At 43.5% G+C, this 27,037-nt stretch overlaps 1 long non-coding RNA gene across 1 annotated transcript in view; it reads right to left on the reverse strand.

Annotated features, from left to right (window-relative positions):
* Nucleotides 1–429: 429 nt before the first annotated feature.
* The window catches only part of LOC117802303, an 82,674-nt gene continuing 56,066 nt past the window's right edge, over nucleotides 430–27,037 (reverse strand). Inside the window, exon 4 of the long non-coding RNA XR_004625426.1 lies at nucleotides 430–3,691. This is a non-coding gene — a long non-coding RNA (uncharacterized LOC117802303). The remainder of the gene's footprint in view (nucleotides 3,692–27,037) is intronic.

Consider the following 27,037-nt stretch of genomic DNA (forward strand, 5'->3'; position numbering starts at 1 on the left):
GTAGCGCACGTGACTCTTAGTTTCAGGGCTGTGAGTTTGAGACCCATGTTGGGCATGGAGCCTACTTAGAATGAGAAAAATGAATAAATAAATAAAAAGTTTTAATTCCTTCAACTTAATAAACTCACTACAAGGAATCTATCCCAAGGAAGTATTTTAATATATTATTTAATATTAATATGTTGTTATATGACATTAACATATTATAAATGTTTTACCAATATATTAATATTACATTATTTAAGTACATTTTAATGAAAAATGTCCAAGATTTATGTATTTAAAAGGACAATTATTATAATGTAACACTGGGTTTTAAAAAAATGGAAGTGCCAGGCTCCTGGGTGGTTCGGTCGGTTAGGCATCTGACTCCTGATTTGGGCTTGGGTCATAATTTCAGGGTCATGATTTCAAGCCCCCACATCAAGCTCCCTGCTCAGTGGGGAGTCTGCTTGTCTCCCTCTCCCTCTGCCCCCCCCCACCCGCATGTGCTCTTGCACTCTCTCTCTAAAGAAAAGAAAATGGAAGCTAACTAAACACGCTCCAATTTTGCACTGTTAAATATGTTTTTAAAGCATTTTTAAGCACGTGGAGAAAAAGCTCATTTAAGAAATGGGATATAAAAGCTCCTACACAGGATGATGCTAATTCTGCAAACTCTGTGTGTGTGCAGGAAAATATTGAAGGAAATACACACCAATATTAAGAGAGCTTTGGGTGATGGGATCAGAGATAATTCAAATTCCTTCTTTACACTATTTCATATTTTCAAGAAGTTTTACTACACATGTTAGAAAAAAATAACAAATACCATATAAAAAATTTGGGAGAGTGATCCACTGCTTTAGAAACAGGTCTCACACAAGTCAAGACCACCAGTAAGATAATGACTTTGAGCTGGACCCCTGGATCCAAATCCATACAAGCCACCTGGCCACTCTCCTGGTGTCCTACACCACCACTTGTCCGTGGGCATTTTGCCACGTCCAAACACTGCCTTACCTTCCCTCAGACCTGCTTCCCCTCTCATGTTTCGTCTCATGGTGAATGATCCCGCTTCATCACCTCAGCCACCATCCTTATTTCGCCTCTCCCCTTTCCCACCTCACTAACGCCCTCTGAATCCACTGTCCTGGGCATCCCTGTCGTTCATCTCCACTGGAAGGCTCCGGCTGGAGCAGCTCTCTCGCTGTCTGGTCTCCCTGCCTTGCCTGACCTGGCCTGTTCCTCACCAACTCATTCTCTTCACTGCAGCCATGGCCCCCTTTCCAAGGTCTGGCCTCCTCACCCTCCCAGACAGAGACCTTCAGGCAGACGGGGTGTGGCGCCTTGGGCCTGTTGTCAGGGACTCCCCTCCAGCTTCACCGTCTCTCGCTGTTCCCCCCACACCCTCCACCGGACCTCACAGCCTCTGACGCTCAGCGCCTCACCACAATGCTTGCCCCCGCCCCTTGTCTGGCTAACTCCTCAAAGGCTGTCCTCCAAGAGTCAAATCAGACATCACCTTCGTCAGGAAGCCTCACGGACGGCGACTAGGTGTTCCCAGGTCCCACAGCAAGCTGATTCATGCAACTGCAGCATCCACTGTGATCTGTGTTTTTGTACCTCGGCCTCCTCTCCCAGAATGTGAGCACCTAGCAACACAGGCCCTCAGTGTTTGTTGAATGAATGAATGAAGACATGTTCCCACCATCTCATAGTTACCTATTCTCACCTTGGGAAAGATCTCAACCCAAGATTTCCTCACTTCCCTCGGCTCGCCACTCATCTAACTTGACCATCGTGGCAACTGAGGTTGTCTTTCTTATCTATTCATTAGTCAACACATTTATTTATTACAGACCTTATGTCCCGACCACATCTCTTTGGTTTTATTGGAATCCATTTGCTCCTGCCCAGACTATCAAAGGATGGTCATTTAAAGCACTGCAATTTACTGAAAGTGAGGCAGTGGGTGACCCACCAGGGATAGAAAGATAAATCAGACTCTCACTACTTGAAGACTATTAGCAAGAAATCCCTGAACCTTTTTCAGACTGAAACTCTGTCACTTTATCTTTTGCTGGAAGGGTGTACAAAACTTCTGTTGCTTGTGTATCTGCTCTTCACAATTACCCAAAATCTTTTTTTCAAATGTGACTCAGGCTGGACACAATAATGAGTGTGACTAATGCAAGTCTTGTTTTCTTACCCTTTCATGTCATACTTCTGTTAATACACCCAAGATTCATGTCTATTTTTTTCCACAACAGCCTTACAGTACTGACTTGAATTTACCTGATGGGCAGTTAAGGGCTACAGTTCTTCTAAACGGTGGTTTTCTGCACTCAACTAAACTACCTTCCATCTACCCCCACCAGAGTTCTTGTGCTGACAGAGAATCATTCTCCAGTTGGTTACAATTGTTTTCAATTATATTTCTGGAGTTCGGATGATTTGTAGTCCTAATTTGCTAACATACACAATAGAAAAGGAAAAAGAAAGAAAAGAGATTTCATTGTGTATGAGAAAAACTCGCCCCAACTGTTAACCATGAGTCTTAAAGTCTCTACCAGCATTCATGATGCATTATACACATTTCATAGTTAAATGTTTGGGAATCCTGGGGTATCCGTTTGGAGGTTCTGAGAATATTATCCGTTCTCTTTATTTATTTAATATTAGTCACCTATATTCTCCACCTTTCCTTTTTTTTAAAGCATGCTCCCCCTCCAACCCCTGCCCCCGCCCCCAGAAAACACAGAGTGACTTTTTTCTGACTTGGATGCCTCCTCTTTGAAATCAGAGTGTTTACTGGGAAGTTCAAGAATGGCAGGATCACGTAAGGTTTGGCTCTGGGCTGGTGTCCTTAACCTGGGGGCCACAGATGAGCCTTACTGAGCTGCAGATGTCCCCCAAAACGCAGGCAAATGTTTATGTGTGAATGTGGCAAAAGGATTCATAGCTTCCATCGTAATCTCAAAGGTGCCCAACACCCCAAGAGGGTGAAGAACCCCAGCTCTAAGGCACTCAGACATAATAACGCAGTAAACTGAAAAAGCCACATCAGAATGACTGATTCAACTCTCTACTCTGACATTTCCAAAGAGAAAGAGAAATTCTACAATAATTATATATTAAGCATCTTCTGCATTAATGGAGAACATGACTTAAGGGTGTGATTTGGGAAATCCGGCATATGCAAAATAATACAGAGGCAATAATCTAACCCTTCGAGTATCAACCACTTCAAATATGAGTTTCTACTTCTCACAAAGTTTGATATACTTTGTCTTCTTTTGATACCTTTAGCTTATTTAACTGCATTATTTTTGCTAGAATGTATACTGTTATCTTCCATACTTGTGTTTTAAAGAACATCACAAAAACCACAATACAAATATGTCAAAATCCAAACTGCCTTCATGGCAATATGCTGCAAAAATCAATGTATCTTAGCTTGTAACTTCTATTGTCATCTATAGGTCATGCCATCTTTTATGATTATCACCACATCCAAAGTATATTCTACAGGTAAATGTGAAGTGTAGCATAAATGGGTCAGGAAAAGATGCTCTTTAAAAGCTTATCGTCCAACGAAATGCCATTTAGAAATTCAGAAGCAAGAACCAGTGAAAATCAGAAACTGCTGTCATCCATACTCACCACTGGGCAGAACACAGAGGATCCTGAAGCACAGGCTGGACTTGTCCTGGAAGGAAGGGATTGAATTCCATTAGGAGAACAGGCAAGCAGAGACAGCGAGTGGCAACACTACCTTTCTCCAGCTCATCTTATTTGCAGACACGCAGATTTTGGAATCTTCCAGGACTAACAATGAAAACCACACTAGGTTGTTTTCCCAATTCCTATGAAATGAGTCAGTAGGTCAAACAATTTCTCCACTTGGGAGAGAGAACAATTCCTTCAACTGCGCTCACTGTTTCCAGCGAGCGTACTCCTTCCCTGCGCCCCCTGGATAAAAGCGTGGCCAGGAAGCCACAGAGAGCCCACCACATGAGACATGTCATAGGTACTGCCGGGAGGTTAGTCTTTTTCATGGGATAATTTCTCCTTGTGAATATTGAGGACAAAAATCCAGTTAGGAGGAAGATATGGGTGAAGTCTCTTCATTTAAAAAGAATTGGCAGAACTTTTTCTCTGTTGAGACCGTGCAGTCATTTACTTCTCTTTCATAAGATGACAGAGTGATACGTTAAATATAGAAGAGCAGTAACTGCACCTCGAAAAGCCCCTCACAAACCGATTCCCTCTGTAAAACGTCCTTCCTCCTCAAAAGGACTGCGATACTCAAAAAACCCAATGATTATCCAATCAATCCACATTCTGAAAAACCCTTCACAGGCTGCTGTGAGTCCCGTGGTGCCGTCCATGAAATCATATAAAGCAGAAGTATTTAGGAGCTTGCTAGCAGTCTTTTGAATCCACAACTCAAGAGGGTGAACACTGGTTTATCAATAGTCATCGGAATCTACCACCTACTCACCGGAGAGAACATTTCTTGTAGTTAGCGACCTTCTGCCCTGGAAAGCACCAGCTACCAGCAATGAATCCATAATTCTGAGAACTCACACATTCAGGAAAATACACGGACATGTGTCTCTAAATACAGGTACAGAGATCTTCTGTGACAGTTCTTCATTAGGAGACTGGAAATACTTTTGCTTTCTGTATCGAGAGTACTTTCTTTCCTTTTAAAGAGGAGGTTTCGTTTTGATCTTGAGAAATTCTGATAAAACCACCAACTGAAAACCTGCCATTATAAGCGAGGGATTTCACAACGTTCATTCCAAAAAAACTGTGGCTATTCATTTCTGGAAGTGATTCACTGCGAAAGAATCGTTGCTGGCGGTGGAGGGAGCATTCATTTTTAGAAGGCAGCCTGCCCTCTGAGCAGTGAGCACAGAATCCTCAGACACAGCAGCCACGTGCCTTGCTGACCCCATCACGGCTCCCTGAATCACCGTCCCTCAAGATGACGCGCAATGACCAATTTCCTCTTCTAACTCCCTCGCGATACAAAAACCCCTTTGGTCTGTACACCCTGAATTAATCCTCTGCTCTGGTGGAAATGTGCAAATAAATCTGGGAGGGCTGCAGCCGTATTCTCCACCTGTCAACGCTCAGTCGCTGGCGAGTAACCAGCATATGGATACTCACTTCCTGTGAGTATTTCTAAAAGAGCTTATGATATTTCCTTTGGAAAAAAAAAAAAAGTGGGGAGGCAAGCAACACAGGGAGAAGTAACTCCAACAAGCAAAACTAAAAGCATGCAACGTGATCACTGTTTACCAGCCACGCCTAATTTTAATTTGGTTTCTCAACCCCCGTGTAATTAAGACAGCCAAGAGAACAGCATCAGGAGAAAGAAGAAAAAAAAAAAAGACATTTCACAAATGCTTAGACCTTCAGTGCGCGTGACCAGAAAAGTAATTTTAGGATTCAAGTGAACCAATCCAAAGCTGGTTAGAGCATTAACCCTTCAAGGAAAAAGAGAGTTCTTTTCACTTGTTCCCAAATTTCAAACACGGAAATCGTCTCTCCCTCTGGGTGCTGAGACGCTGAAGGACAGGCTCTGAGTGCCAATCCCAGGGTCTGTGAGAAGAAAGAAGTTTTTCAGATTTGTGTGTGATGGGGCAGCAAAACAGTTATTTATAGGACTCAGTCACATTCACAGGGTGGCCATGTGGCTTTCACACCAAAGCACCCTTTGAAAACGGGCCACGAAGGGCTAAAATAGGACTTTTTGTATTTCTTTGGTGTCGGCCAAACCTGATCATTTATGTCAGAGAAGAGTAGAATTTCTTAACAACTGGGCAGATTGAGAAGGACTGCTTTTATCCCACCTTAGGGAGTATCAGTGGTGACAGAGCTCATTTTCTGAGGGGACTAGTAGACATTTTACTGAAAGAGGAGCCTAAAAAAAAAAAAAAAGCCCGTCCTTTATTTCCAGGCTGTTAATGTGCTTCTGTCTTGGGTGGAAATGGTGGGAGGGCGAGCTCCTGAAGGTCGGAGGAGAAAAATATAAGCTTCCAGTCGGGGCGAACGGAAGCCTAGAGACCAATGAATCAAATGCAGACACACAGCTGTGACATGGTGCTTCTGGCCCTTGATTTCTGACATGGTAACACTCTGCCACTTTTAGCCCGACTCCTCTATTTCTCATCTTTGAATGCTCAAGGTAAACATGAAGAATACACATGAAATTTTTAATAAAGCCATCTATATTTAATACTATGGAAGGAAACTTTCACCAATGTGATATGTTTTTATAATCTTCGCCAAACCGGTATTTTAAAAAGAACAGTATGGGAACCACTCGCATGATAGGCACATAATCTTCAAACTGAGAATGAGTAAAAACAGCATCGATAATTGGTGTTAAGAATTTAATTCACACCAACAACACCACACAACAGTCGTCGTTCTGCCCTCACTCCCAGACCTTATGAACCCCCTCAATGGCTAAAGGAACATTCTGTAAAATGTCAAAAGAACAGAAACCTATCTATTATAGGGAGAGCAATTTTAAGTATCCACAGTTTCAAAAAATCCTGTTGCTCCTGAGCTTGGCGAAAGGAAAGCAATGATCAGAGGCCTGACAACTACTCAAGTATTAGTATATCTAATTTCCTCACTTACTAAAAAGTCGGCTTCTCTCTCCCACTGGGTCATGGTCACACACACATGCCCGCAGGTCTCAAAGCTTCTGTGCACTTTGTTCCTGTTTCAGACCGTGCTTTATAGGCAAGTTCCTCTCTTAAGGCCTGTGTGGCCAATGCAGACATTTTAAGAAGAGAAAGGAAAAGCAGAGCAACGCAGAATAAAGATCATGAAATACATGCTTGGGTGGGGGGCAACACACAGAACACGAACCCAACAGATGTGGCCACTGCCAAGAAGCTGCTGCCCGTTAGGACAGCCTGTGCACTGTGGGGCCTGAGAGGGTGACTTCTCAGGTTGGGTATTTTGAACGTGACTGAATTACAGAGACTCTCCAGGTCTTGCTGCAGGCTGCTGTCCTGTGGACATGACTCAAGCGTATATTTACAGATCCCGTGCTCCCTCTCCAGACCTCTGGGCCCGCCGTCCCCCACCCCCACCCGTTCTCCCCAGACAAAATAAAACTCTGGGACAAACGTTCTTTATGTTCAACTTGACTCAAAGTTCTCTTTTAAGCAATGCAAAGGAGTGCACTCTCTAGTGGCACTTTTATAGAAGGGGGCGTGGCTTCACGTGGGACGAGCAACAAACTGCGGGTAGTCAGAGGGCCCATGTTTGAGTTCCGGCTCTTCCTTTGGCTACGCTTTGCTCTGGCCCAGATCACCCAACCTCTTTTAAGCAGTTTAATCATCAGTGGTAAGAGCAAAATGACAGGCCGGGCTGGCTCAGACACTACCAGGAGCTAGACACAAACCTACTCACTGAATTTTCACCGAGACCCCAAATTCCATTACTATCCCCAGCCTACAAGGCAAGGAAACTGAGCCCTGGTGAGTTTAAGGACTTGACCAGGGTCATGCAATCAGTAGGCAGTGAGGCCAGGATTCAAAACCAGGGAACCTGATGTTGGCCACTCTGCTCCGGAGCCTTCCATGGGCATGTCTGCCGATCACTGCCGGTGGGGAGGAACCTAGCGCTTAGGAAACTACCCAGTAAGCTATACCTCGAGGCAGATTTTTCATCATGCCACATGCAAATATTTTCTCTGCAGATTTTAAAGGAAATTAATGACAACTAAGCCCCGGTAACGCTAACACGTTTGTGTGTTCTTTGAGAACAGCTTCGTATATCTGCAAACTACTTTGCAAAATCTGTGATACTCAGTTTAGGGGTAGAAAGTATTTAGAAACCATGTTTTCAATCTGTGCAGTTAAGGGAGGCTCATGGTCACATGGTTAAAACTTGAATCTCCATCCAATTAACTCCCAGAGCGGTGCTGTGTCACAGCCCACGGGGGCTGGCGGTGCACGCGCAACTATGAGACACTTCCCGGGCATTTTCATCTGACTGCTTGGCCTCCATTCATTCATGAGATGCATGAGTGTGTGATACTGATTCTCAAAACAAGCATCGGTTACAAACTTTCTTCTTACTACAAACTCCTCAGGCTTTAAGAAGAAAAGAGAAAGATGAGGAAAAAATATTTTCTTTCTATTATTATTATTATTATTATTATTATTAATTTAAGTCAGGGAAAAACAAAGCCTCCACTGAAGGTCTCCCTATGAGGAACATAACTGAAGTTCTACCCAATTGTTTTTCTTCTTTAAACTAGCTCATAGGCAGACTCTTTGGTGTTAAACAAATTGTCTTTCCTACATGCTCACTGAAACGTGGCCACAAGAGTAGGAGAAGTTGGGGGACCCCTCTGCTTCGGTGGTAAATGATGATTTAGTCATTTACTCTTCAAGGAAACAGAAATTTCTTATTCAGGGTCTTCAAGGATTTTCATGCTATATATTCTATAAAGTCTGGCCCTATTACATTTACTCAGAACTTTCTGAATGGTTCCACATCATGTTGGGTCACACCGAAATACTGAAAATGCCTATTCCTAAGACAAAGACATCTGTTGACAAGAGAAGTTAAGAAGAGAAAGAAATAAGACCACATTCTGGTGTGATTTCCATTTCAGACAGCAAAGATTCTGGGAAATCTACGTACATTAGATTTATAAGCCAGCATTTTTCCCCCCAAAGACTTACCTGGCATGAAAAGCTACTTCCTGTACTATAATCATAAAGTCAAATGTTATTTGCTCCTATCATAACCATTCACATACTTCCTGTCATAAAAACTTGAACTTTGCTGGAATATTAAATAAAACATGCCAAAAAACTACAGGTAGGAAGTGACCGTATGAATATATACTATTTAAGTTCATATTCCAATCTAAGCAAGGGACGAATCATCCTTTCTATAAACCAGTATCATATATTATCATCTTGGGTGACTAATCCCATTTATGGTCCACAGAATGAACTTTAAGTGTAAAGAGAGCCTTCTTTATTTACTGAGCTTAATCAATAGTATTGTGGCAACGTGAAGGACATCTCTCAGAGGTACTGTGTGTGTACTGGGCTGCAAGGTCCTTGCAGAGTTCCTGGCCTGGAGCTAAAATCAGGAAGATTCAAAATCTTATATAGGGTAGATGTGCACACTTTAAATAAATGCACATGCACATTTTTCTTTGATGCCTTCATACTTCTAAAAGAAAACAAGCTTCTAAATTCCTAGGCTTCCGTGTCGTTGGAGGGAAAAGCAGAGCCAGTTGCATACACACAATGATAGAAGAAAAGTGTGCACGAACAGATTTGTTTACAAAACAGGGCCCGGCAAAGTCTGTCTCTCAGTGCCACAGCAGGATCCAACCAACAAAACAAACACACAAATGCAGAAGAATCTATGGGGACAACTCTTCCTGCTGATGAAGGTACAAGGGTCAGGGATTTACAATGCACCAGTGTGGCCTGGTCTTGAACTGGGAATATGTCACAAAGAACAGGTGCCTACAACTTATACATAGTACAATGGTTTCAATGCGTCTTCTTTGGAATTTAAAAGTCTCAAATTTATTTCTTCAGCGTTGGCATTTTCTCCTACTTTGAATCCTACGTATTTCCACCCGGACAGGGCAGTTCCTTTAAGCTCACCAGGAAACAACAAAACCAACACATTCTACTTATTTTACTTTAATTGTATAGCCATCCAGCCAGGTTTGCGAGTTCAGCCTTTGACTCCCTTCTTCATGGAGCCAAGTATAAGCAGCACCCATTTTCAAAGTCTTCCCCCTCCCTCTCCCACTACCAATAAACATGGTGACCTTTATCACTTTGTTCCTGGACAAGCATGATGGCCTCTGTAATGGGTTCCCTTGCCAATGAGCAACTAGGTGATGGAAAGGCACAGTAAAGAGTGAGAAGATGGGGCTCTGGGTTCAGGTCTGCCAGATACAAACCATGTGATCCTGAGAAAATTGTGTAATTTCCTTAAACCTCAGTGTTCCCATCTATAGCATGAAGAAAATGGCTATTAAATCATAGGATATAATCCATCAAGTACAGAGTCACCAAATATGATCTTCGGAAATTTAGCTTCCTCAGACCACTGTACACCTTAAAAATCTTTAGTGATTTTGCTAAAATTTAAGTTCTTCAGCCTGAATTAAACGCGAAAGTCTTCTACAAACTGGAAGGCACCACACAAAGCAACAGGAACCTTAACAGGGGTCATTTCTTGAGTTGCACGCACAAAGTATTATCCAGGACTTTTATATATTTTTATACACATGGGTTCTAAGTCCCATGGCCATTCTGAAAGGTTGGTTTTATTGCTCTACATTTTATATCAAGAACTGGAGGTTCTATAATAACTTACCCAAGGTTACATAACCTCGTTATGTGCCAGGAAAGTACACACAGACCTACACTGGGTTGATTATCGAGCCTACTAAGCCATACTGAGTGCTTTATTTGTTTTTTAAGATTTATTTATATATGTATCTGAGAGAGAGAGCACGTGCACACAAGTGCAGGGCGGGAGGGGCAGAGGGAGAAAGAGAATCTCAAGCAGACTGCCTGCTGAGTGCGGAGCCTGATTTGACTATAGGCTTCCATCCCATGACCCTGAGATGATGACCCGAGTTCAAACCAAGAGTCAGATGCTTAAGCGACTGTGCCCTCCTGGCACCCACTGAGCGCTTTATCTATAACATAATATGAGGGGGTTTCTCCCCTAATTACTTGAGTCATCATTTCTCTGAGTCCCTGGAGTGACCAGGCTGTATAGGGAAGCACAGGTCATCATAATATAAAAACACTGACAAATAAAGTGATCACCTAATGCTTCGTCCTCAACACCAGCATCTACCTTGCTCACTTTTTAGGTTGTTAAGTACCACAGAACATACACGCAAATGCAGTGTTGTTCACTTGTGACAGCTAACTTGCTCAACAGTTAACAACAGAGGAACTCAAAGTCAACAGAGATGATCTCATGAGCGGTAGTCTCGTCAAGAGAATGGTCTCTATATCCAAAGACTACGAGAAGCCCTTGGGAAAATGTGAATGCTCTCACCGAAATCATTCTGATTCTGCCACAGAACTCGCCGTCCAATCTTTGTTCTAAGAAATAACATTACTGATNAGGGGCGCCTGGGTGGCACAGCGGTTAAACATCTGCCTTCGGCTCAGGGCGTGATCCCGGTGTTGTGGGATCGAGCCCCACATCAGGCTCTTCTGCTATGAGCCTGCTTCTTCCTCTCCCACTCCCCCTGCTTGTGTTCCCTCTCTCGCTGGCTGTCTCTATCTCTGTCGAATAAATAAATNGATTCTGCCACAGAACTCGCCGTCCAATCTTTGTTCTAAGAAATAACATACTGATGAATCATATCCCAAATTTCTGTTCTATAATGTAAACCAAACTTAGATTCAACTTCTTAACTTTTCAAGACTTAGTCCTAATAAAATCTCTTAAAAATTTTTTACTGTTTGTTTTAAATGTTTGATTCATCTGAAGTTGATGCTCTTAGTTTTCTGGTACCAGTTATCTTCAGATAATAAAGACCTTCTGAAATGGTAGTAAAAGGAAGAATGAAAGAATTACTGATAGGCAAATGGTTGTCAACAAAAAAAAGACCGGACTAATTTTCCGGTCCATAAACAAAAAGTAATGTCCCAGTTCTCCTCTCACTTGGCGATTCTCTGACTCATCTGGTCCAAAGCACCCACGAGGAAGCCGTGCATCAGCTCCACCACTATATCTATGGGGGCACAAATGTGGCAAGTCTGACTGTCTAGCAAAACCAGACTGCAGTCCAGCGAACTTGGTGTAAATCCCAACTTTACAAGACTCACTACAACCATTCCATCTCTCTCCAGTTTCCTGATGATCTCTACTTTTTTTTACCCCAGAAGACAATATAATCTGGAAGAATTTTGTCTTACAAGACTTCACTTTGAAAAGGCCCACTGTATCAAGATCCTTCCCAACATAAAATGTGCATATATACTCATATATAGAACTAAATGGTTTTGCACAAGAAACGGCAAGTGTTGGCAAGGATGTAGAGAAAAAGTAACCCATGTGTTCCGTTGGTGGAAATGCAAACCGGTGCAGCCACCATGGAAAACCATATGGAGGTTCCTCAAAATATTAAAAATAGAACCACCCTACGACCCAGTAACCACACTACTGGGCATTTAGCCAAAAAATACAAAAACACTAATTCAAAGGGATATACGCACCTATGTTTATTGCAGCATTATTTATAAGAGCCAAATTATGGAAGCAGCCCAAGTGTGGATAAAGAAGAGGTAGCATATATGTGTGTGTGTGTGTGCATGTATACACACACACACACACACACACACACACACACACACTCTGGAATACTATTCAACCATAAAAAGAATGGAATCTTGCCATTTGCAACAACACGGACAGAGCTAGAGAGTATAATGCTAAGTGAAATAAGTCAGTCAGAGAAAGACAAATACCATATGATCTCACTCATATGTGGAACTTAAGAAACAAAACAAAAGAGCAAAGGAAAAAGAGATAAAGAGACAAAGCAAGAAACAGACTTTTAACTCTGGAGAACAAACTGATGGTCACCAGAGGGGAGGTGGGCGGGGGGAGGGAGGAAATAGGGGATGGGGATTAAAGAGTACACTTATGATGAGGAAAAAAATACAACTAAATGGTTTTGGTTCCTGCAAATATCCTTCAATCAAAGGTTCAGAAAAGGGCTATTTTGAGAATGACTTAATGGGATTTATACTATAAAACTTCAAATGCATATTGACTTAACCAAGACGACTCTGGAAACAAAGTGTGATTATTATGCCTTTTCTAGTGACTATAATGTCCACTTCCAAGAATCTAATAAAATAATGTCTCCCATGCCAGAAAGAAACCCAAGAAGGCATGTCCTCCGAAGACTGAGTCTCAAATTGGTAAACTCTGACCGTAAGCAATCAGAACACTGTTGGTGAGCTTTTCACCTTGCAAAATTGTTGTCTGCTGTAGGGATCTCGGCCTGTTCCTAGGGACTGCAGTTCTCTTTATAGCTCCCTCCCTCTGAAAAGCAAAAGGTGTTACTCTTCATTAAGAAAAATCACGAGCCTGTGATCTACACAGCACGGTAGAGACTCTTTTTCCTATAGGCAAAGCCTATCTAGAAGCTCAATAACGCACAGTGCAAAATTAATATGTAAGTATACACAACAGCCTTTTGAGATTTCAGCAATCTGAAACTCGGGAATGGAGTGAGCAGAAGTGGGATGGGAAAGAAGAGGGGGCAATTCACTAGTTCTGAAGTCTTATGATTCCGAAAGATGTTTAACACAGGACTGGCTTTCCAAAAGGGATTTTCTAGCACTGACCCCAAAGGCGGCACGATGACGTTGTTGCAGGGTGTATCACCGCAGGCCACTGATGAGGACATTCTCTCTTTTAAGACAAAGCAGAAGCTGAAGATACAAGCAGGCAGTGTGGAGCAATGCTGCACCTGCATTCATAGTCCTTGGAAGCAGTGAAGCCCGTGCTTCAGAAGCTCGGGGTGCAATGCTTGTTTTGGAGAGCATCCAGCAGAGAGCATTTGGTTTCCTCCATTTAACCAGGTCACCCAGGCATGGAATGCACAGCTCTGCCAGACAGAGAGCGTTTTGGATGCCTGAGAAACAACAGCTTGTCCGGGCTACTGATGCGAAGAGAGGCCATGGTTTCCTTTTTCTCTGCTTTGAATGGCGGCCTTGACGTCACAACAGCAAGGAACCACTGGAGGGACAGATAACAAGGCGCAGGCCAAGAGCGTTCGGCTCTGTTGTAGGGCTGCTTTAATCTCATTCTGGTATCTTCTCTGGCCACAGAGAGTCGGCACGAGCAAAGGTGAAGGGCTGATGCTTAAAAGTAAAGGCAGTCTCTGGGCTGAGGAAACAGACCTTTAGCCACGCTAATCACCACCTTCAAGAAAATTCCACGTGTTTTGGACAGAGTAGACTTCCCAGGGGATGTCTGCAGTGATTTTGCTGATGGTGTGGACATCTGCGCTTTCCCTGAATATCAAAACAGAGCTCTTCAAAGAGGCGTGTTAAGTCCTGGGAAATGCAAGGAGCTTGTAAGAGTAGGCAGACAGTCCTTGCAAGAGATTTGTCCTGTGTTCTGGGATAAAAATACCCTTTTGGGGATTTTATAATTTAAGTTCAAGCAATTAAACATGCGCATTAGTACCCAACTGCAGGTGTTTGGACAAATGGTGAATGCTGTTCAAATGCTGGCAGTTCAACTCACCGTTATTTAAAATGAGTTGTCTCTGTTAGTCCTCAGAGCACTTTGAAAAGCATGATCTTTCATGTTTCAACCTCACATCAAAATTATAAATTATATTTAGCTACGTGAGTGTCAGGATCATTTATTTCCAGTATAAATGCAATGCTAACTACAGACATACCAGGCAATGTGCAGACAGGATGTGAGAGCATCACTCCACTGCTTTCATGAACAGAGAACAGTCTTCTGCTGCCACAGCCCTGCCTACGGTCAGTCCTCTGCCTTGGCAGCACCAACAGCTCTCACCAAGCCCAAGTCCTAGCCTAAATCCACAGTGCTTGGGGTCCTTCGGGACAGATGAAGCTAGAAAACCAAGGGCTGAGGGGTTGGTTCTGAGGGTGTGTGTGTGTGTGTGTGTGTGTGTGTATGTGTGTGCGCGTGATGCATGGCGGACAAAGCATACGGAGAGCAATGGGAACACCTGCTCCCATGACTTCTGTGCTCGTATCTGGAAAAGCAGTTCAGCAGAAGGAACAACATTTCTGAGCTACCTGGCCCCTTTTGTCAGCTTTTTCATTTCTTAATTAAGATGAGCTGCACTCCTAATGTGGCCACTGGGTCAATCCTGTTTCAAGAGAATAATCTGCTACAAAGACTTACTTACTTTCAAAGGTGAAAGAGGGTAAAATTCTGATCTCCAACTCTCATTTGAGATCCCTACAACAATACCACCACCCTTCTGCCTCCGGGCTGTCCTGAGCAACCCTCACCCTCTACAGGTGTCTCAGGCCTGTTCTGGAAGCTGGTGTTTGGACTCAAGTGATCTTACCTGGGTAGATAACAAACTCTGTCTCTCATTGCCAGTTAAAAAACTCCCAGTATGTTCAGTGATTAAATAATGGAGAAGATGCAGCAAACATTACTTTTTACCTATGTATTTTTTCCCAAATGCTGGTTATACCAAGAGATGAAACTTACTCTAGCCCTACCTGTGTTTTTATTTTGTAAGAGCTCTTTATGATTTAAGAACCGTAATTAAATCTCCTCTGACTTATTAAACCTAAGTTTTCAGGAAGAGAATGAAGAGATATCTCAAACTTAAGGAAGACGATTTATTTCTGTCTAATGTAAAGGACGAGAGAATGAGAGGGAAAAATAATTTTTTGCCATCGGTATCTTGATTAGAATCTTCTAATGTTCAAATTCCTGGTTATAAACCACAGTAAACAGTCAGTCATTCATTAAGGAGCAACTATTGAAAAGGCGATATTTAAAAGAGGAAAAAATAAAACATGACGTGATTAAAACCCTATGCACGTCTTCACTTCAAGGCAAACACTGTGCCCATCTGGGTATTTAGGAGGTGCCAAATATCATCGGGATCTAGATTTAATTCATGTCATAAAGAAAGCACCCTATTTAATTTGTTCACAAAGGACCTAGAACCTCATGGAAATGATGGTGGTGATAAGGACAGTGAAGTGAACTATTATTAAAATGAGGTACTCATTTTTAAATTATTTAAATGCAGGATCAATCACAAACGTGAACAAACTTTCAATGACCTAGTGTTCCACTCCTAATGAGAAAGAGTAATTTTGAAGATAATTTTCAGCTTTAATAGGTTTCTGCTCTAATTTGCTCCTCTGTTAGGAAATCTTTAAAAATTAGTGGGTTTAAAAACCCTGGCTGCGTTTAGTCGGGAGGCCAAAGAACAAGAGACAACATTTGTTCCCAGGGGCCTCAAAGACAGAGCCTGAGAATTTACAGACACCAGACACATGACCCGAGCTGAAGGCGCTGCTTTCGCTTGTTTTAGCAGATGTTCAGGACTGTGGAGAACCCGAGTCCACAGCCGCCTTTTCGAGTGAGAGGAAACCAGACACGCAGCCCCCAGTACAGGTGCAGAAGCACCTACGTTTAGAAGTGAACGCTGAGCTCCCCCCACCGACCTGCCTTCCAGGGTGGCCAGCCACCTTCAGGGCTGGCGGCTTCCTCACGTCCACACTCTCTTGCCCACTGAGTCTTGCAATGAACCGCAGACCTGATCCCTGTTTTCAGTCCAAGGACACTGATGGGATGTCTCTCCAAATTTTCCTTTGAACCGACAGCTAGAAATGACCTCTCCCTTTTCCAATCCCCCTTTGAAAAGTGACAGAGAATATGTATATCCTAGCTCTAACTGTATTTGCAAAATTAAAATTCAGAAAGATTTTTCTCCTCCAGTCTATCCTAACTCCACCTACAGTCGTCACCCAATCCTGTAATGCACATGTGAGAAATTCGTTTTCACAGACTGTCACTTGCGCTTGTTAGAAAAAACTTTCCACATGAGTAGTGATGTCCCTGTGTACTCTACGTATCTATGCATCAATGTATCTATCTGCCTATCTGTGCTCTACCTATGTGAAAACAAACTCCTAATACTAGTGTCCAAGAGGGATTCTGTACTAGATACTTTATAAAACCAAGGTCTTTATGCTCACAAATCTACCCTCTAAAAGGCAACAACAGAACGGCTCTGTCGTCCTTAGTTTCTGAGCATGTACACAGAGAGTTACAGGCAGGTGTTAATCCAGATTCTTCACTGGATGTGTTCTTTTCCTTCAGGGCGCATCATACCCTGCAGCTGCCTTTGTGTGCTTCCACAAGCTCCCTGCTCCTTCCACTAGCTGTACATTCCGTGAGGGCAGGATTAATGTCCGTGTTATCCTTATATCAACACTGCGGACCCATGGAAGGAGGGGGGGAGGGAGGGAGAGAGAGGGGGAAGGGAGAGGAAGGGGAGAGGGGGAAGGAAAGGAAGAAGAGAGAAGCAGCAGGAAAAGCGGGGGAAGGGAAGACATCGTTCCAGCAGCAGCTATGCTGGTTTTGGTAAACAGACGGAGGCCTTCCACAGTTTCATCAGATGTTACATTCACAGAATTTAAAATTCTTTGTAACTATAACCTCATCAAGTCTCATTACCTCAAGTCATCTTTTTTTTTTTAAGGTTTTATTTATTTATTTGAGAGAGTGAGAGAGAGCACAAGCAGGGAGGAGAGGGAGAAGCAAGCTCCCTGCGAGCAGGGAGCCCGACTCGGGGCTGGATCCCAGGACCCTGAGACCATGACCTGAGCTGAAGGCAGATGCTTAACGGCTGAGCCACCCAGGTGCCCCACCTCAAGTCATCTTTTAACATTAAATTAAATTATTACTTTTGACACGGAGGCATGAAAGTGAGGAATAATTCGCTTCTAGATCTTTTGTGTTGGGTCTATACAACAGCCACTGAAGCAGGTACTTCTGCTTACTGACCTTTTCAGTTACCTGTTCACAAACGCAAAGCCCTTTCTCTAAGTGGATGGTTTAAGGATTGTGATAAAGGTCCAGCATTTCTTTCTTTTTTATTCATTCAATGTATCTTGGAAACACAAAGCCTCACTTTTAACTTTGGACACGTTTATGTACAAGGAAGAACTAGTTCTCAAAAAACCCTTCTCATTTTTACCACTCACGTAACAATGTAGTTTCTGGTAAAAGGACACCAGTCCATGAAGAAACCATGTGCCAGTAATAAGCAGGGTCATGGGGTCAGGGCAACCTCAGACCCGACAGCCAGGAAGGCAGGTGTGTCACTGACAGGATTCTCATGAGCCCTGATCGCCTGGCTTGGGGAGGGAGCGCCCGAGGTGTTCCTCAGACAATGTATCCCACAACGGGCACTGTCATCCACACAGGACAGATAAGGACTTGCCCAAGCTCACACAGCCCCAGCTCTTAAAGGCTGTGCACGCCTCCCCGCGGGCCTCCCTGCTCAGTCTCTGCAAGGGACACGGGTTGCAGAAGTGGCAGAATCCCGTGCCCCGCAAACAAAGTGTGAACACTGACTTTTTCCGAGGGAAAGAACAGTCCAAAGAGACCAGTATGGTTTTGAAGCATCTTGTCCAGGAACAGTTATGGCAGGAAATTTAACCTGCTGACCTGAGAGCAGCCCCCATCTGCTCCGTTTCTGTCACAACTGCGTAAAGCCCTCCCGTTGAGGCCGAAGACAAACATAAACTTGCATCCTCAGTGGCCGCCCTGGGAATCGTGAGAATTAACCGAACTAACACGTGCCTTTTGCATCTCAGTATTGTGGGAGGTCTCCTGTGATCATCACCTTTGTGAAAAATACATCCAAACCCAGCTCCGACCCGAATGTGGTCAGACCAACCTCTCAACGTGCTGAACCTTTCGCTCAGTTGCTTCCCCATCAGCTTATCAACATATATTACTAGCTGAGGGTCCATAGTATGTCTAGCATTCTTCTGGTGACAAAAGTAATACATCACTCCCTGTACTTTCTGCACTCAAGTCGTTTATAATTCAGACATCTGTCTTCCTTCTCCTGGATGCCTACATCTTTTCCTTGACTGACGTGGCTTTAGAAAATACGGCCCACTCACAAACCCAGGGAGCTACCTGCACGGCCCCCGTCACGCAGCAAGAAAGGCAGACAGGTCTCCCTCCTGACAGCTGGGTTCACCTGGGCCCTAACCTGTTATCACCCGTGTCCTAGGAATGTAACCTTCACCATCACGCCCTCCTGATGGCAATCAGCTATAACTTGCTCACTCTGTGGGTAGGACATCGTGCATTCCAGCTTCGTGTGTAAGAGTATTTCCTGGTCCAGCTGTGGCCCGTGGCCACAGCCAGTCTTAACCCCTTCAGCAAGCCCCAGTGGGAGATGGACTTGAAGCCAATGATCTATAATTAATCCTAGTGCCAATGTGGGTTTGTCAAAGGCCCCCAGAGCAAATCGTGTTTTCCCTGGCTAGGGCTTGGCTTCCTTGCTTTAAAAAGGATTCTTAGTATTTACTGCAGTAAAATTAAGCACTTTCAAATTTCTGCCAGATCCCCTGGAGAAATATGGTTTATTAATACCAAACAAATGTGATGCTTGAAAGGCAGGAGACCCAGATTCTAGTCCCTGGCCCACTACTGACTCACTGGGTGGCTTCGGGCAAATCCCTTAAATCAAGTAGACATCATAATCAACAGGCACAGAATGGACACTTGGTAGGTGGGCAGTGCACTGTGAGGTCTGAGGCCAGATTCAATGGTGAAACTAAGTCAGTACAGAGAAAGCCCTTTGCTAGGGGGCGACTGCCCAGAGCACCATTTCTGTAGCTGAGATCAAAGTGGCCACCCTGAAAAATGACCCTACAATTTTTTTTAACTCTTAAAACTGAAGAAATTGGGTGAAACTTATTTAAAAGAGGGGCAGTCCAACATAGTAAGTAGCCAAGAGCACAGCTTTTAGGTGCCAACTCTGTGGATCTGAATCCCGGGTTTACCATTTGTGAGCTTTAGTTTTCTCATCCGTAAAACAGGTACAAGTCATATCGACTGGTCACACAGGTGGGTGTGAAGATTACATGAGTTAATACTTGTACTGGGGAGGTGAACATTAGCTTTTAGCTACAAGTTAACAAAGCAGTAAAATCAAGTAAAATTAAGCATGTATTCTTCTGGATTACAAAGCAAATTTATATATACATGGTTTCGTTTGCAACTCACTGCATTTGCAAATAACTTCTACACTACCAAGCTCGTAAAATACTTTTCCCCCTATTTTCTTTGAAGCTCATATTCTCATTTATGCTTTTACAAGTCACACTGCAGCAAAGTTACCAGGCAGATTGGAAAAAAAATAAAAACAAATAGAAGCTTTAAGAGGGAAAAAAAATTCTAAAATAAAAATCTCAACTGATGGATTAAGTAGCATTCTAGGAACAGCTGGAGAAGTAACGATTTAGATTCCATCCACATGCTGGTATCTCTACCTCAGACCTCTCTCCTGAATTACAGGCTTCAATATCCACCCGTCTAACCAACACCTCCATGAGAATTCTAACAGCCACCTCAAAGTCAACAGGTCGACAATAGAACTCCTTGTTTTGCTCCCCTCGCCCCATAAACCAGGTAAGGGGGAAAGCAGGGTATATTCACACACACTGGAATACTGTAGCAATGTATACAAAGGACCAGCTGCATCCCCAACAACATAAATGAATTTTTTAAACATAATATGGAGGAAAAACACAAGCTGCCAAAAACCGCACACGTTTACATGTCTCAAAATACCTTTAGCAATGCACATTTATGTGACAGAATACATATATTTGTTTAAAAAAAAATCAAGAGAACCTTAAACACAAATTTCAGAATTGTGAGGAAGCCAGAGAATGGTCTAAATGAAGAACAGAGAGATCCGAAAATATTGGCAATGTTTTGATTCTTACATTGGGTGGTGGTTCACTAGAGTGCATTTTTTTTATTGTGCTTTAGAGCTATTTATATATATATATATACACATATATATATACACACACATATATATACACATAATCTTTTATACATATAAAATTATCAAATTAAAAAGAAATACAACCCATAAAAATGAATTGTGTTGAAAGTTGTACTTCAAAACAATAAACTACGCAGTGCAGGTAGGTAAACCTCCTAAAAATAGGAAGAAATTAATGTATACTAGTAGCACTGGTTATGGAATATAAGTACTTAATCAAGGTGACTAAAACACACATGTAGCAGGCGGAGCAAATGCCAAGAAAAAAATATTCTGACCAGGTTTACAGGTCAGAGCAAATTTATTCATCAGGAATATCCTTCCTGGGGTGCCTGGGTGGCGCAGTCGTTAAGCGTCTGCCTTCCGCTCAGGGTGTGATCCCTGCGTTCTGGGATCGAGCCCCACATCAGGCTCCTCCGCTGGGAGCCTGCTTCTTCCTCTCCCACTCCCCCTGTTTGTGTTCCCTCTCTCGCTGGCTGTCTCTCTCTGTCAAATAAATAAATAAAATCTTTAAAAAAATAAAAAAAGGAATATCTTTCCTATTTTGCTAGGCTTGCTTTCTTAAAAACAAGATGAGTTAGTGTTCCTTGTTCAGCGAGAGGACAATCTGAGGCCGCTAAGGATGAGGCTGTCTCCCAGCCCTGCCCCCATCGAGGCTGAGGTTTGTATAGGAGAAGCTCAGAGCCACACCCGATGAGGGTCTATGATTTTAGACTGCTCTTCTTTCCTGCATCAGTACTGATAGCAGACAGTTTGTTGGAGCTAGACTCAAAATACGTTTTCTTCTGTCTAGAACATCTAAGTTGCAAGTCTTAAATGAACACGGTATGAGAGTCTGTTTTAGAAGGAAGTGACCGAGCTCAAAGCAACACTAGGCATGACGTGCCTTGTTTATCTATCTGTTCAAACAGGTATAAAACAAAAAGAGGCCTGTGCATTTCTTGTCCTTATTTTCAAATAAGAGCTGGATCTATTTGAATGGCCAGGGAGGAGAAGATAGTTTGATTTAGAGTTGGCATGGGTTTAGGGGAAGAAATGTCTTTGTAGCTGGTCCTAAATATTATGGTAACTTGGACTGAGTTAGTCTCTGAGGGAGAAGTCGCCACATGTTATAACAGAAGCCACTGGGCTTGGCAAGGAAGGGAATGAAAGAATTGCAATTAAAGCAAAACCACTTCTCCATCATGGCAAAGATGTGCTGGCCAGGACGATTCCCTGTCCTCTTTTTCCAAGGCCGGTCCCATTAAACACTGCCCTTTTAAATCAGCCTTCACCATATTCTAGAGTACTAAATGCTGAGATGAATTTTAATTTCTAATGAATTCTTAAGGAGAACTTTTTATTCCTTCCTACTAAAAAAAGAATAAACAAATCAACAGACCGATTCAAAAAGAGGACTGCCAGAAAAACAGTTTAAGAAGGTTGCGAAGGTACATTTTTCAAATTTATCTCTCATTTTTGTGGCTCTAATAAGACTGTGTTCTTTTGATGTAAGCTCCACATTTAAATTTTTGAAAAATTATAAAATTTAAATTTTGAAAAATTACATTCTTGCCTATATCTTGCCTTGCTATTTTGGTGGGTCATTCCCAAACATAAACTGCCCTACTGTGAAGCTTTCCAAAGCTACAAGGAGGTGCATTCTGGGACAATGCAGGCTGTTAATGAATTTTTACTGAGTGAATCTGCATTCTTTCCTGGCCTTGATTTGGATATAAATCGTAAGGCTTCTTATAGTAACAATAATGGAGTTTCCAGCCAGCCAGATTTCTTTTTAAGGTGAAAAAAAATTACAAAAGGCATAAGCCTTGATTCGTAGATTAAGTATGTACACAGACCCATGTATCTTATGAACTATATAAGTCCAGAGGTGACTCTGCTAGGCCATACCATTTGTTTTATGAAGAAAGAAAGAAAATTCACACTATTTACTCCAGGTCTCCAGAAATCATCTTATACTTGCAGGATTAAAGGCAAGAATCTGAGGTTAAGTATTGTATGCTGCTTATTTTTATATTTTTTGATCAAACTCATCATAATTTAGTATTTCCAAGAGGAAAAATAAACTTATATAATGGTGCTGACTACAATATCTAGTTTCCGGTTATGAGAAGCAAAGGAAATGAGCTTTGAGAAAAAAAATGGGACAAAATACAAATATAAATAACACAGTGTTGCTTTACAAAGTGGCTTTCCATCTATTTCATTTGAAAAGAAAGGAGATATGTTAACTAGATAAGTGAGGAACTAAGGGGGGTGTGTGTGTGACTACGTGAGTGTGAGCGCCTACGTGAGTGTGAATAAACATGGGTGGCTATGAAAGTGCATGCACGAGTGTGTGTGAATATGAGTGCACATGTGAGCGTGAGTTCACATGTGAAAGAGAGAAAAGACACAAGAGAGAAAGAGAGGGAGAGATCTGGAATAATGGAAGAAACGGAGACTTTAGGAATGTCTTAAAAACATATAATTCGGCATTTCCTTAAAAAGCACCAATATTATTTAGGTGTTGTCCTAGATCGGTATAGAGTACAAGCTATGAAACAGCAGTCCTGAGTGCTATGACAGGCATGGACAGAACATCATTTAGAGGCCTTCGGGGAGGGAGATTTATCAATAGAGCCATGCAGCACCTTGCTGAAGGCCAGGCTGATGTGCTCATCGAGTAAATGTCCGCCACCAGGTGCCGGAGGGCTCACTCCACCGGAGTCAGAGGACCCCCAGCAGGTCCGGGCTCTCTCCCTGGCCCACAGCTGGTTGGTGGTGATCACGGAGAACAGAGTGAGTTCGTCACTCCACATCGTGCATGAGGTACCTACTGTGGTCAGGTAGTGCACTTGGTAGATGCTGAAATATGGCGGTGAAGCCAGTGAGGAAAGGTTCCTGCCCTCATGGAGCTTACAGTCCAGCAGGGAGGAGCGGAGAGTCCCAGGGAGGGACAGCAGGGAGACTGGGAGCATTGGCTGGCGTCATTAAGATTACTTTAAATCCTGCTCTGCTACTGACCTTGGAGACATTCTTGAACTCCCTAATCAGGGCTTTCTTTAAATGCGAAATGGGATGATAACGTTGAGAAGACTCCATGAGGTATGTCTGTAAAGCACTTGTACGAGTTCTGACAGACACCGGGCCCAGGAAATAGCAGTTAGGAACCCAGGGACAGACACACAGAAGTTTGCTATCTCCTTCCCCAGAACAACCCTCAAACTAATGGACAAGGAACTAAACCACATCACCACTTTATCACATTTCTGTATGATCGTGGCAAATCAGATGGCCACCAGCACTACTAGGCTAGACAGGAAACTCTAGTTGCTAAAAATAGACCCCAGCAAGAGGCCCAAATTGCTGCTGTAATGGGTATGTTTTCTGTTTCTTAAGGAAGTGCCAGCAGGTATTATCAGATGGCCTCTTATAACTTAAATAACTTATATGCATTTTCTCTTTTAAAGCAAACCCCATTAAGGGGCGGGTGCCTGGGTGGCTCAGTCAGTTAAGTGTCTGCCTTCGGCTCAGGTCATGATCCCAGGGTCCTGGAATCGAGCCCTGCACTGGGCTCAGCAGGAAGCCTGCATCTCCCTCTGCCTCTGCTGCTCCCTCTGCTTGTGAGTTCTCTCTCTTAAATAAATAAATAAAATCTTAAAAAATTTTATAAAACAAACCCTATAAAAAGTACCACTACCACAACGAATGTTCTGGATGATGACTCCACAGGAGAGATGAGGAGCTATGCTCAGGACATCCATGCTGAGAAGCAACAGACGGGGCGGTTAGGAGCACCAGCCCTGGAGCCAGGCTGCCCGGGGCGCCAGGCGCCCTCTATCACTCACTACCGTGCAGCAAGGACCATGTTGTCCACTGGGACTCAGTGCTTAAATCTGTCACATGGGGACAGTATTAGAGCCTATCTCGCCGGGTAGTTGTACGGATTAAAATCACAACCACCTACAAAGGAATTAGATTAATACCCAACATACGGAAAATAGTCCATAAATGTTAGCGACAAATACGCAAGGCAAATCCAGCAGCTTATTATCTTGCTAATAAAAACATGAGAGCCAACTACTGAGACAACAACTGAAACACAGCAGAGGAAATCAAGTTCTTTCTTTGGTTCTCCCATCAATTTTATGCATCACCATGAATACACCACGTCCCCTCTGCAATTCGCTTTCCTCATCTACACAACAAGTTATATACAAACAGAAGCATAAATATGTATGTGTGTGAATGTACGTATATACACATACACACCAAGAATGCCTAGAGAGACCTGGGGCAGTTTTTCGTTATATCACAGCAGCTGAACTACTTAAAGTCTGTACTTCCCCATCTATGATAGGGTTCTCCGGAGAGACAGAAACAAGTAAGATGCGCGCACGTGTGTGCGTCTGTCTCTGTGCAAGTATGGCGGAGAGAAAGATGGAGAATGACAGAGAGATTTACTTTAAGGAACTGGCCCAGGTGATTATGGGGGTTGACAAATCTGAAATCCTCAATCACGCTGGTGACCCAGGGAAGCGCTGTGTGGCTGTCCGAGCCGGAAGGCCGTCAGGAGACGGAATTCCTTGTTCCCGGGCGGGGTGGGGGGCGAGCACCAGTCTTTTTCTCTTAAGGCTGTCAACTGCATGAAGGTAATTATGGAAGACAATTTGCTTTACGGAGAATCTACTGACTTAAATGTTTAACCTCATCTAAAAATACCTCCAGGTGACATCCACACGGGTGTTTCACCAACTATCTGGGTACCGCGACCTAGCTAAGCTGACACATAAAATTAATGATCACACTCTCCTTACAAGAGAGAGGATGTTCAGATGGTTCTCTGATGCGGGAAAAGCCCCTAGAACGCACAGCAATTTCACTCTTGGCGATCAGATTAAAGCAAGATATTCGGATGAGGCACCCACATCTCTTGAGGTGAATTCAAAGTCTGAGCAAAACCTGTAAAGTAGGGACGCCTGGGTGGCTCAGTCGGTTAAGCGTCTGCCTTCAGCTCAGGTCATGATTCCCAAGGGTCTTGGGATCGAGCCCCACATCGGGCTCCCTGCCCAGCTCCCTGCTTCCCCCTCTGCCCCCTGCTCCCCCTGCTTGTGCGCTAACAAATAAATAAAAATCTAAAAAAAAAAAATAAGCACAAAAACCCTGTAAAGCAGACGTAGAAGATGATGGCATGGGGACAGCAGAATGAGTCAGTCCACACAAGGGACAAGCCTTTAGAACAAGGGCTGTAAACTCCGTCAGAGCCGAGCCTCTGTAACACAGAGGAGTGACACAAACAGGGTGGGGGGTGCGTGGAGGACACACGGCACACCACATCCACAGAGCGGCCCCTCCGCTGCTTGCCGCAGAAGCCTCCAAGTCCAGCATTCTTTCTGCAATGGCCCAAGGATGCAGCGTGGCTCAGGGGGAGGGCCGTCGACTTCCGGTCAGTAAGGGGGCCCCAGCCCCAGCTGGACAACTCGTCAGCAGCATGACCTGGAATGAGTCACCTATGACACCCCAGGCCTCTGTACTTACATTGCAGAGTTAAGGTGAATACTCAGGGAATCATGCTTAAAATGTGATGGCATGTGTATGTTATATATTACACAGGATATACATGATTCGTTATTTTAACATGTCTTCGTTCTCATCTTCGCTTTTATTAACCATCATTCGTGTCTCACTTACTGTGCCCACGGCACTGCTTTACGACTCACGTAGTACTCACAATAACCCCAATGAGGCAGGTACTCATCGTTTTACAAATGAAACACAGAAAGGGTAAATAATTTGACCAGCAACAGGACACACGGTAGAGAATTCTAGAAGACTGTCAAAGAAATACCAAATAGGGGTGCCTGAATGGCTCAGTCATTTAAGCGACTAAGCCTTCAGCTTAGGTCTTGGTGCCAGGGTCCTGGGATCGAGCCCCGCATCAGGCTCCTTGCTCAGGAGGGAGCCTGCTTCTCTCTCTCCCTCTACCCCCCACTCTCCCTGCTTGTGCTCTCTGTCAAATAAATAAAATCTTCAAAAAAAAAAAAAAAAAAGAAATACCAACTAGTAAGATTCATTATTGGATGTTACAATAGAGTCACTCCTCGAGCTACCATAAGCCTCTTTCTTTCCACCAAAAGTGTGCTGCAAGTGGGGGTTATACTTGCTGCTCTACCTGATGATCCCCATACGCCCCCCAACTTCTTGCCTGCCCTTCACCTCCGTCGCTCCAGGGAGCTGCTCTCTCACAGGCACTAATGACTCGGGGCTCATCGAGTGAAGGTCGCTCCCCATCCTTTCCTCCTGAGCCCTGCATTAGCGGGGCGTGGCTCAACACCTCCTTCTTCGGTGCTGACCTTCTTTGGTCTTCCAGTACTCTGAACTTCCATGTTTTCCTCTCTGAAACCACCTCCCTGATCTCCTCCCACCCCTGAACTCCTCTCAGAGGTCCGG

Source organism: Ailuropoda melanoleuca, chromosome 1, assembly GCF_002007445.2.
Source record: "Ailuropoda melanoleuca isolate Jingjing chromosome 1, ASM200744v2, whole genome shotgun sequence".
NCBI lineage: Eukaryota > Metazoa > Chordata > Mammalia > Carnivora > Ursidae > Ailuropoda > Ailuropoda melanoleuca.